This window comes from Drosophila tropicalis, unplaced genomic scaffold, assembly GCF_018151085.1.
Source record: "Drosophila tropicalis isolate 14030-0801.00 unplaced genomic scaffold, ASM1815108v1 contig_463, whole genome shotgun sequence".
Taxonomy (NCBI): Eukaryota; Metazoa; Arthropoda; class Insecta; order Diptera; family Drosophilidae; genus Drosophila; species Drosophila tropicalis.
In genome coordinates, this window is record NW_027172929.1 from 4,079,739 (window position 1) to 4,091,964 (window position 12,226).

General features: G+C 37.2%; 1 protein-coding gene across 1 annotated transcript in view; it reads left to right on the plus strand.

The window, feature by feature from the left end:
• The first annotated feature begins 505 nt into the window (after positions 1-505).
• Positions 506-12,226, plus strand: part of olf413 (DBH like monooxygenase olf413) — a 150,344-nt gene continuing 138,623 nt past the window's right edge. The window contains 2 exon segments of the mRNA XM_068286832.1: positions 506-993; positions 1,807-1,940. The gene's annotated coding sequence lies outside the window, so the exon portion shown is untranslated.

Genomic DNA, 12,226 nt, shown 5'->3' on the forward strand with positions numbered 1-12,226 from the left:
CCCAACTTAAAGTTATAGGCCATTCAGATAAAAGGTTTCTCAACTTGACATCTATAATAATTTTCAACTCTTGCAAGGGTAAATAAATTTCGGCATTGCGTAGTTAAAGCGGCCCTCAGGTTTTTCTTTTGTTATTGTGATGCACCTGCTGTAAAGGGGGAATACCATGTTAAATTCAATAGAGGGCACTCTCTCTCTCTGTTAACATTAACAGTGATGCTCTCGTTTTGCTTATTGCGCATGAGCAGGCCGCTGTTACAATGCAATGTAACTGATGTAAACAAACCGAACATACTAAAGGAACACAACGGCACAGAATGATAGAGAGACAGATAGAGAGAGAGAGAGGAGAGTGTGACTAACAGCAACGCTCTAGCACTCTCTCACACTGGCTCTGACTCTCTGTTTGGGTATTACCGAGGTGACCTAACCAGGTGGCCTGCCTGCTGCTGCTGTTGCCGTTGCTGCTGCTGTTGCTGCCGCTGCCTTTGTGGCTCAGTTACTTCTGAAGTTTCCTATCGTGCAGTACACGCAGCGGTTGAATTTTTTTCCAAACGCTCAAATAGAAGCAAAATTAAACAGAACGATACGAGACAACAACGCAACGATTCGTCGAACTCGAGAAAACGTGTGAAATCAAAAACAATCAAATTGGAAACATTTTTTGATAAAAAGGCAAAAAACAATTGAAATACATTAAACAGAAAGGAAAAAATAAAACTAAATAAAAATTATATAGATTCAAAGTGTTAAAGCAAAAAGAAACAAAAATACCAAAAACAAAAAAACGTTTACAATTAAATCTAAACGCGGTTTCAAACAACAAAAACGGACGCATTCATATGCAAATCCGGGGCTACCTAAAAGCACACAACACCGGTCTAAACAACAGCGGGTGCTTCAAAATAATTTCACAAAATTAAATCAAAACACAACGCGAAGTCACCCACAACAACAACAATAACAACAACAAGAAGTGAACGAGATAGCGAGGTAGGGAAAGAGATCGCCGGAATATCCTCTTCCTGACAGTACCCAAAAATTGTCGGACATTAAAGCTACGCTTGGCTACACGCTTATACCGTTACAAGGACCAAAGCGCAGCACCCACACTAGCAAAAACAAAAAAAAAAAGAAAAAAAAATCCAACTAAAGGACTTTTTTAGACGCGGCAGCTTGTGCTTCTCTGTGTATATTACTTCAATTCGTTCATCTTCTTTTGGCTTCTATCTGATATTACTACTACTACTACTACATACGTACATACCTACATATAAATTTCTTCTGTTGGTTTGGTTGTTGTTTCTATAGATATTTTTTTTTGTTTTTATTGTGTTACGCTCTTCCTCTGTGTGTGTGTGTGTGAGTTTGCGTGCGCGTGTATTTGTGTTATGACAAGAGTTGACAATAGGCAAATAGGCAAATAATATGCCGCCCACGTAATGTGTGCCGAAATTTAAATTTTGCATTCATCCAACAGAAACCTACATATTCCGCCTTACTTACACCACCAACAACACCCTCCTACTACAACTACTACTACTTAGAACCTGATCTCTGGTCCTTCTTGCGGTGTGTGGACACCTACCCACAAAACACATTGGCGGCGGCCGTTTCTCTATGCAAATCTACAATACAATTGCAGAACGCTGCCTAGGTATACCAACCTTTGTGTGTGAGGGCGTGTGTGTGTGTGTGATGTAAATGTGGATGTAGATGTGGATGTATGTAGTTTTTCAATTACCATATATAAAACATAAACCAAAGGATTAGACGTTCCGTACAAAAATTGTTTTGGGATTACAGCCGGAAAGTTTCCCGAGCTACTACTACGAACCATAACTACAACAACAACAACAACCAAGTGCAGCACTACAACAACTACAACTACTACTAAAAACCAACAGCGCGTATATGCGTTTTGTGTGCTTTTAATACAGGTGAGTTTCTGTAAATGATGTATTACCTTCAGAGCGGGCCCAAAAATGGGCAAAAAGGGTGGGGCCAACAGTTGCGGGAAGGGTTTTAAGTCACAGTCAACCATAAGAAGAACAAGTAGAAGAAGATGAGAGATTTGGGAGATTGTAAAAGAGACACACACAGAAAGAGAGAGAAAGAGATAGAGAGAGTGTGTGGAAGAGAAGGCAAGGCATTGCACTGTGCGATTTATCCATCCTGTGGCGGCATTTGCGGTTTGTTTGTGTGTGCGGCATGTTAAGTGCAATCCATTATACAGATATGCATGTGTCTTCCACATGCACCTTGTGCACACACACACACACACACACACCATCCCCCCTCGCCATTTCGTCCAGCCTTCCACCACTATACATATGGTATCTTTATTGTCTTGTAACTGCATGTGTGTGTGTGTGTGTGTATTTTTCGGTTACCGCAAAATTTGCTGGCATGCAAAAAAGAAGAAAGAAAACATTCTTCCCCCTCTCTCTCTCTTTCTCTCGCTTAAAGCATCCATCAACTTCAATGGCATGCCATTCAATCAGTTTACCCAAAAATTCTTCTTTTGGCTCCACAACTAAAAATCAAATTAAATATATAACTTGTTTAAACAACAACAACTACAACAAAAGAAAGAAAATAGAAGAAAATATGTTCCCAGAAGTTTATAAAACCCCAAAACAGAAGAGAAAAATGTTCAAAAAAAAAAAAAAAAGAAAAGTAAAATCGACAATGCCAACGACGACGACAACGAAAAAAAAAATAATACAAACCCGAGAAATTCTAATTGCTGCAATTTTGTTAACCTAGTTTAAGTTTTGAGCCACTGTATTGTAGTAGGCGGGCGGCGGCCAATGTGAAGCAAAAGGAAGCCACAAGTTTTCTCTGGGACAATAGACAAGTGCAACTATATGATAGCTTAATTGGAATTTTTCGGAACATCAAAACGGAAACGGGAGTAATTAAAAGTTTAGACCAATTGTTTATAACAAAAGATGTGGAGGGGCAGACGAAAAAAAAAAAAAAAAAAACAAAAAAACGACCCAATAGAAAACAATGCACAAACATACCACATAAAGTTTTCAGGGCCAGCAAAAGAGTTAACGAGTATATTAACAATGATAAAAACCAACAAGAATTTCCCTTTTCTTCTTTTGTGAATATCTCTTGGAAATTACAGAGAATTTAGTAGGTAATAAAAATATATATATGCATGTTGTTCATCAGTTAAATAATTAGTCATATGTATATATGTAGTAGTAAGTGGGCAGTTGGTTTTCAATTTTAGCTTTTGTAAGCTGACATCTTTCTTATATGCTCATATATATGTACATATATATATACAATCTGTCAATCAAATCAATCCAGCTTATCTTAAAATCGGCAAACTGAATGTAACCCACGGCATTTTCTTTATGTCACACTTAGAGAAAAGTTTTGCAGCTTTAGTAAAAGGAATTCCATTTGAAACAGCGACTTGTTAGAATTTTCATTACAAAGTAAGAAGAAAACCAATTCAGAATTACGCAATTTATGATGCTTTTGATATTTTTTTACTTGTTTACAATTGAAGAAGGACTTTACTCTTAAAAGAGGACTTTCACTCTTTCTCTCTCTCTCTCTGATAGCCTAAGGCAATTTACTTCGCGATGGTCTTTATTCATTGATTGTAGGCATTATGCCACCTAATTATATATAACCAGTAAATATATGTATATATAGAAAACGTTTATTTTTATATATGATTCATAATCCTTTTTGTGTGTGTGTGTGCGCCATATGCTTACCCATTGATATATCCAATATGTGTCTTGTATTCAACCCCCACACATTCACACACACACACAGACACATTTGATCTGCTTATAATATTTTTGTTTTTCTTTCAATTGTAATAATATGACAATTGATTGATTTGGGTTGCTATTGCGCCTGGGCCTGCCTAATGAAGATCAATAGAAATCATTTAAAATTCTTACTGTTGCTGCTGCTCTTGTTGTGTATTTCCTTTCATTCATTTTGTCTCGCTTTTTGCGTTTGTTTTTTGTTCGTTTTCTACGTTTTTGCTGTCTTTTGTTTAATTACTCTTACGTATTAACATTTCGGTTTTGCTATCGTTTTTTTCATTTTCTGTTTGACATCATGGACAAATATTGAAATATTGTGTACCCCTCGCACTTGTCATAAATATTTTAGCACACAGCAAAAGTGCAATAACGAGGGAAGGCGGGAAGGAGGGAATGCCATACCCATAGAGTGGAAGTAAGCAAAATAATCAAAAATAACAACCAAACAAATACACACAGAGAGAAGGAGACGACTTCTCATGTACTCAGTATGAAGAGAATTTATTTGCATGATTGCAAATTTCTAGAATTCATGTTCTTTTATTCTCAAAAATCTCCAAACGATCAAGTTTAAGATAGTTTGGTAGGCGAATAGATTAATCCTTTTAACCCATAACTACAGGGTACATAAATGGGCAATCTGTAAGTGTAGTAAAAATGCCAAAGCCCAATACAATATTCTCCCAGTTATGCACCTCACACGCGAGACAGAGAAGCAAAAAAAAAAAAAAACAAAAAATAAATAAAAGTATAACGCATTTTGCAAAATATTTACACAAAAAACTGAGGCAAGTGTAGACGAGGCAAAAAAAAAAAACAAAAAGCAAAACACAAAACAAAACCAAAAAGGAAGAAAAACGAAGAGGAGAATCGCACGTATAAAATATGAAGCAAGCAGCCATTTTTATTTTTCGGCTACAATTTTTGTCGCCATCGTCTCCCTCTATCTGTGTGTGTGTGTGTGTCCTTTGTATCTGTGTGAGTTGCAGTAAATAAATATACGCGCGTATCTCTGATGGGGATTTATGGCCAGGACCACGGCGCGTTTGGGCCATAGTTTTGTATCTCCTTTTTTGCCTGGGCCTGGGCCCTGGCCTAGGACTTAAATAAATGATAGATTGAAATTTATATAGCCCATAGCTGTTGGAGCTCCTCCTACACCACCTACCGCCGCCCAACCTAACCCCAGTCCCAGTTTAGCTTAACCATCCAACTTCATTCATCTCTCATGCCGCCGCCACCATCCTCTTCCATATTTTTAGGCAATTTTCGATGGCGAGCACCTAAAAATGTTCGTTTGTTTTATTTTGATTTGTTTTCTGATGCAATTGTTGGCATATAAATTGACTAGGTAATAAAATTGTAGAAATATTTGAATTTGTGCACTAAATACATACATACATACATACATATGTACATACATATATAACTTCATATAGAAAACATATATCTATTTAGTTTTAAAAACGATTTAATGTGTCAACTAACTGGATTGAAAAATTAAAGAGTTATTTAAATCTGTGTCGGAAATTAACATTTCAATTCAATTCTCTTTTGGCTGCCAACGTGGAAAGTGGAAATGCATTTATAATAGCTCGACTTTAACGAAGAGTAAATCTAGACAATGAAATTAATATCCTATTCCATCAAAACGTTTAATCGCCTACGAGTGGTGGCAATTTTGCAGTTTATTGCTCATATTACAAATCATTCATCCTAACCAGGACGACTACAATAGTTACAATTAGGATTTAAGTGCCTCAATTGGTATTGGTTACCTGGTTGGGCAAAGAACCGTAGGTAATTTCATATCCTGGCAGAGAGGAGATTTGTCTATGGATTACAATGAGTGTTCAACATAATTGCTGGAGCCCGTGGGCGAATCATCGTCCGACGCGTCGATTCCATTAACGGTTTGTGTGTGTTTTGGCGGCCAACGTGCGGGCCATAGTTCTAACTGTTGGGAATCATTTTTTTTTCTGGCGAGTTACAATTTTTTGGCTTTTATAAATTTCATTTGAAAAGCAATTGAATATTTACGATAAAGTTTATTAATATTAAATTTTATATAAATTAAATTTATTACATTGCTTGTGATTTGATTTTTTGTTCTTCTTTTCCCCTCCCTTCTTTCGTTTTGGTTACATTTATTGCCTACATAGTTTGCATATTTTTGCGAAAAATCACTTTAAATGCCGTTTAACATATTTCAATCACACCTGAATATCTCATGCCATTTCATAGATATTTCTGCCAACTTTCACACATTCAATAAATTTTTTGTATAGATACATATAAATATGTATATTTAGATATGGAGATATGTCCATGCATATTGTTTTATTTGCTATTTACACACAGAATTTCTAACAATATTTCATAATTAATTTTTTGCATTTTGCTTTGTGTGCTCTAATGCCAACGGCAGCGGCTGCAAAACTTTAGCCACTTACCCAACCTTCTTTCAAACACCAAAAACTACAAAAAAAACAAAAAAGCAAATGCTATAACAAAAGATCAATAGAAAGCAATGCAATCAAAGGATATATATAAAAAAATATATATATGTGAAAAACAACAAACACAAAAAAAAAAGAGGCCATTTGAAAATACATTTTTGTTTTGAAATTTTGATACACTAGCTTTGGGTATTGAAATCTGAACTTATTACAGATAGAATTTATGATAACTTTTAGGAAAGTTTTTTTCACTTAGGAGAACAATATCATTTTTTGTTTTTATTTCATTTGTTCTAATGCGATTTCATCATCTATTAAATAAATACATACTATATGTTATATGGATTAAATCAATTTTCAAATTACTCTTGGGCAACTAGAGTATGGCAAATCTGTTTATTTTCTAATAATAAAATTTTGCATACGGTCCAAATACTGAAAATGCAATTTAATGTGTGGGCCAACGAGGAGAGGGGGAGTGGGGCTAAAACCAAACTAAAACTAAATGTGTGCATACATGGGAATTGGCAATTTAATCATTTTTGTTTCCACCATGAGGGAACCAAGGGGTTGGCCAATACAAAAGGTAAAATTAATATTTATTTTAATAAAAACGAAATCTCTAGAGTCGAAAATCAAAATGCAGTTAGATATATTGACGAGAAGGAGTAAAGCTTCCTGCCTGCCTGCCTGCCTGCCTGCCTGCCTGGTCACAATGTTAATACATGGTAATATGAAAGAGAAGAGCAAAAAATGTTGTTCTGACCATAAACCTTAAATAACGTAAAGAGAAACAAACACACACACACACACACACACACACTCTTACAGTCGGAGAATTTGAAATGCATGCCAACTAGAGGCTGAAGGAACTTCATTTCAGGAAAAAAAAGGCAAACAAACAAAACTTGGCCCACAATTTGTAAGCGGACGGAATTCAGATTTACTATTTATACACTTTTTGACTTTCCTTTCTATGGCTTATGCAATTAGACCTAAAAATATGACCAACTAACTTCTGTTATCTTCCTTTTTTTTCCTTTTCTCATTGACTTTTATTTAATAGGTAACAATTATTTCGTTTGCCATTTAGTTTACTTGTAGTTTTGGTCACTGCCAACAATTTTTTTTTTTGGGAAATTTGGAATTCATCTTGATTATTTTTTTCCCCTTTTTTTTTTTTTCTCATTTTTTTTTGGTTTGTATGTTGAGTTTTGTTTTTGTGTAGGCTATAAAATTGTCTTGCACAAAAGCCCCAAATGCTTCCTGCCTGGTGACTGTAAAATTAATTTCATATGGCAAATGGCTAAGAAAATGTATTAGAATTTTCTCCAAAAACCAAAACCTAACCGCACAGACACACACACACACACACATATATATATATAAATATATATACACATGGATAAAGATAGAAATGCCAGTAAAATGCCAAAATGCTAAATAAAATAGCTCACATGCAAACACACACACACACACACACACACATTTATATAGATATATCTGTCTCTAAGCCTCAATAAATAAATATGTGTGAGCTCAACAATCCCCCCAACCCAATGGCTCCGCCTTGCCGTCTCCTGCTGCTGTTTTCTTAACCATTTTTGGAGTTATGTGTGAGTCTCGTTTAATTTTGGGTAAGCGCACTCAAATGTTAATTTCATTTCCCGTTTGCCTTTTGTCTGCAATTCTGTACACCTCTCCACCTACCTCCTTCTTCTCTTCACTCTTTCTCTTGCTTTCTCTCTGGTTAAAAATGAAAAAAAAAAAATGTGATATTCGTATTTAATTTCAATTTCAAAGGATTTTCCATGTATTTATTCAAGGACTTTATCTTAAGCATAAATTACGGGCCAACGAACGAACCAACCAACGAACGGGTGAGTGCGGGTTCCACAATTCTCTCCTCGTCTCTCTATCTCTCTGGGTGTGTGTGTTGTCTGTCTGTCTGCTGCCTCCATTCACCTACTTTCTAGGACAGTGACGGTGTTCTAGGGGGCAGAAGTGACAGGATTTTTTGGGGGCGTAGAGAGATATAAAAAGGTAGCCACCATACATTGTCTGGGGCTGGGGCTTGGGCTTGGGCTTGGGCTTCCTTCATGCTGTGTGTTTGCCAAACTGTGGCAGCCCAGGTTATCTACGTAGGGGTTCCCCGGTCCCATTCCTCTGTCTCTTCCTTTGCTTTGCCCTTTCTCGTTTGGTTGGTTCTGGTTCTGTGTCTCGTTCTCGTTCTCGACATCGTCATCGCTGTCGCCGTCGTCTCCGTGTGCATTTGGTTTTCATTTACATATGAAGGTCCTTAATAATCCTTTTGTGTGCAGGCAGCACGTGTACGTATGTGTGCAGCACACACAATTCGAGTTTTTGCGTGCGTATCAAGGAAATTGTTTAAATATATGCAAATCTAGTTAAGTGTAATCATTTAGCGCAAAGAAGACGAAGCACGGTGAAAAAAAGGCCACACACACACAGAGAAAGAGAAAGAGACTCACGGAAAAGTTGCCTCAAATTAGAATTTGAATGCATACAACAATACAATACAGTTATAAGAAGAAGCAGCAGCAACACGAAACACACACACACACACACAAAGGAAAAGCAGAAGAAGCCATTGCCATAAATGTGATAATAAAGTTATAATGCTTAATTTCTTGGTTCACCGTTCGTTCCGCCCCTCGCCAAGGTGAAAAGAATCTGAAGTCAAAAAAAAACACAGAAATGGCTTTTCAAATTCTAAATGGGCTTTCAAATTGACACTACCTACTTATGTATATATTCCCCGGGAAGACGACGACGGAATTCCATTAGGGGACATCACGGTGTGACGGAAATTTGATACGATTTTCATATTTGAATAATGCACATGAATGTTGAGTTAAGAACTTAGGAGTAATATTTATGATAGACTCGAGTTACTAAATCTTAATACACAATAATTACTTAAACTCTTCTCCATGTGACATTCAATTGAATTTGGTTTCCATTTGCTTAAAGTTATTAAGTTTTCTTTTCATTTCTTTATCTGTTAATGGGTTCAAGTTGATACTAGTGGATCTTATTTTCTACTATTACAAGGAATACGCTTAATATTCAAATACCCAACGGCTTATTATAAAAAAGGCAAGGAATTTTCAGTGCAGACATAGCTTTGTATGTACATATATATGCACATATGAGTGAACGACGACGACTCTCAGACAGAACCTCTTCATACACGCATCGTATTACCAAGTGTAAATAATAATAAAAAAAAAAAAAAAACAAATTTGCAAAAGTAGAAATGTGGTGAGAGAAAAGGAGAAAAAGGAAAGTAAGAGAAGAAAAAATCCATTAACGCTTTGTGGCATTGCATTTAAGCCGCCTACGTATTTCGCATCCGCCGTGGACTAACGAGGCGGGCGTTAGTTTAATTTCTAGAGCAACATACTATATAATGAATGCAAATGCTTTTTACGCTCATAATTTCATCATCACGATGATGAAGCTCAGCTCTTGCTGAGCTGAGCTGGTAAAGATGATAGCTACGATGACGAGGACGAAGATGAGGACGAGGATGTGGATATGGTGGTAATGGGGCGATGGTGATGGTGATGATGACGATGACGATGATGATGATTATGATGAGACTCACTCTCGCTCGTTCGCTCTCTCTATCTCTCTCTTTCTGTGTGTGTGTCGTGCTGGTTCGCGCTGTCTTTGTGGTTTGTCCCTGCGGTTTGGGGCACCCAGGATGTTTCGTATGTCTGCAACGGATATGAAGGAAGAAGAGAAGGCATCACAAACAGGCCGAGACTATGATGCCGACGACTATGATGATGATAATGATGATGATGATGATGATGGGAAAACGAAACGAAACTTTGCGTTTTCTGGTTGCCTATTTTCAAAAACACACGGGGCATAAGGATAACAACCTCTTAACCTAGTTTGGTGGATGCACGATTGCAGGCAGGCTGGCAGTCAGGCTGGCAGGACAAGGCATAGCAAGAGAACCTCAGCATAGCACAGCACAACACAGCCCAGTCAGGCAGGCAGGCAGGCAGTCAGGCAGTCGGGCAAGAGGCGTATCCTGATCCTACCCATTTTAAATTGAACTGTGCGCATTTAAGCGTAAACTGACAGCTTGGAAAATCGAAAGCAAGAAATAAATTGTCTAGTGAACTTGGTGGTCCAACACAAATGGGCAACAACAGCTGAGCTGATTGTAGCCTTTGGGCTTAGTGTCAGCCAGAGTCAGAGGCAGGACGAACAAGCAGGAAGTGGCTCTCAAGCTAGCTCTCACTTGCCTTCTTTCGTTCTCGCTCCTACGCCTTTACCCCCCATTTGTATATCTATTTCTCTCCCTTTCTCTTTCTCTAGTTCTCGGTTTGTGTGTGTCTGACTATTAATTGAAATTCGTTGTGCTGTGCTCTGCCATGCTGGATGTATATCTCTCTCTTACTCACACACTCTTTCTGTGTGTGTGTGTGTGTTGAGTTTAAAGCCTTAGCAAAGTTTTAGAAAGCTTCTCCAGTAGTTGTGCTACTACTACTACTAGTCAAGAGTATGCCAAAAAGGAAGAGAAGAACAGAGATAGGGAAAGTGTTGTGTATAGGCCTTGGGAAGGACATTGGAAACAGGCGGCAAAACTTGTCGCCTTCGGTCGGTAGGAGTAGTAAAACCCAAAACTCAAAGCCAAACCCAGAACCCAACTCAACCACCTACCCTACTAGATAGCTAGCAAGCTGGATGGCTGGCTGGCTGGCTGGCTGGCTGGCTGACTGGCTGGCTTGTTCCAGCCCAAAAAATGACATTTGCATATATATCATCTGGTATATCCCTTTTTCAATGCCCGGCTTTGCACGGTGTGTTAAAAAGTTGTGTGTCCTTTTTACCATTCTGTTTTTTTTTTCTTTTTGTATTTCTTTTTTATTGTATTTTGTTTTTTTTTTTCTCTCTCTCTTTCTCTAGTTTTCCCCTATTTCGAATGCTACCCCCTCAAAAAAAAAACAAATTTGCATATGTGTAGAAGTTATGCCTATATGGTTAGTAAAACTAACAATCTGATAACCGGTTTTTGGCTTGAGTTTGTTATGGAGTTCCTTTGGCGTTCGTCCTCTTGTCGTTAGGGAAGTAAACAAAACCCTAGAACATAATCCCAAAAGTGTAATACGAAATCGGTATAAATGTAATTAATTGAAAAAGGGATTTATATTGGATTTGTAAATGCTTTTTTAATTAAGAACTTTTGTATGCCAAGTTAATGAACCATAAATGAAGCTGGGTATTCGGTTTTTTGTTTGTCCTTTGATTGCTAAGGTGATAACCAGATAACTCTAACAAATATGCAGCCTAGGTAATCTTGATATTTTAGGCACAAACACGTTTCTTTAGGCGAATGCAAGCCTTATTATTGATTTAGATATTATTTTTGGCTCTTTGCGATATTTTAAGATTTCTTGGAGAGATCATTCAAACTACTGTCTTGTGGCCAGTGGCTTAATTTAATGGAGAGCAAATCAGGATGCGTTCAACTGAAATGATAAACCAAGACTCATTTAGATTCTTGCAACTTTTTCATATATCTGTCTTTAGTTTCTCCTTTTATTATTTCAGCCTTCTTCTCCCACACACATTTTCAGTTTTTCAACAATTGTTGGCCCATTTAATAGATTTTCTTTCTATTTTTTATTTCTAAACTTAACATCTGTTCGTGTAACATAACCTCACAGTCTCAAACATTTTAAAGCTTTCAAATGCACACATACTCCAATTGCATTTACCTTAATATATTTTTAGTATAGCTACTAGCTATATCAGCAATGAAATCGAAAAGTTCTTGCCTGGCTGCTGTTCACCTGCTGCTGCTGCTGCTGCTGGATGCATGAATTTCCTCCTCCCCAAACCCCCTTTCAGCCTTATTCTGTAGACTTGGTCCTTCTCATCATTCTTATAGTTGCATATATAAGTGTGTGTGTGTGT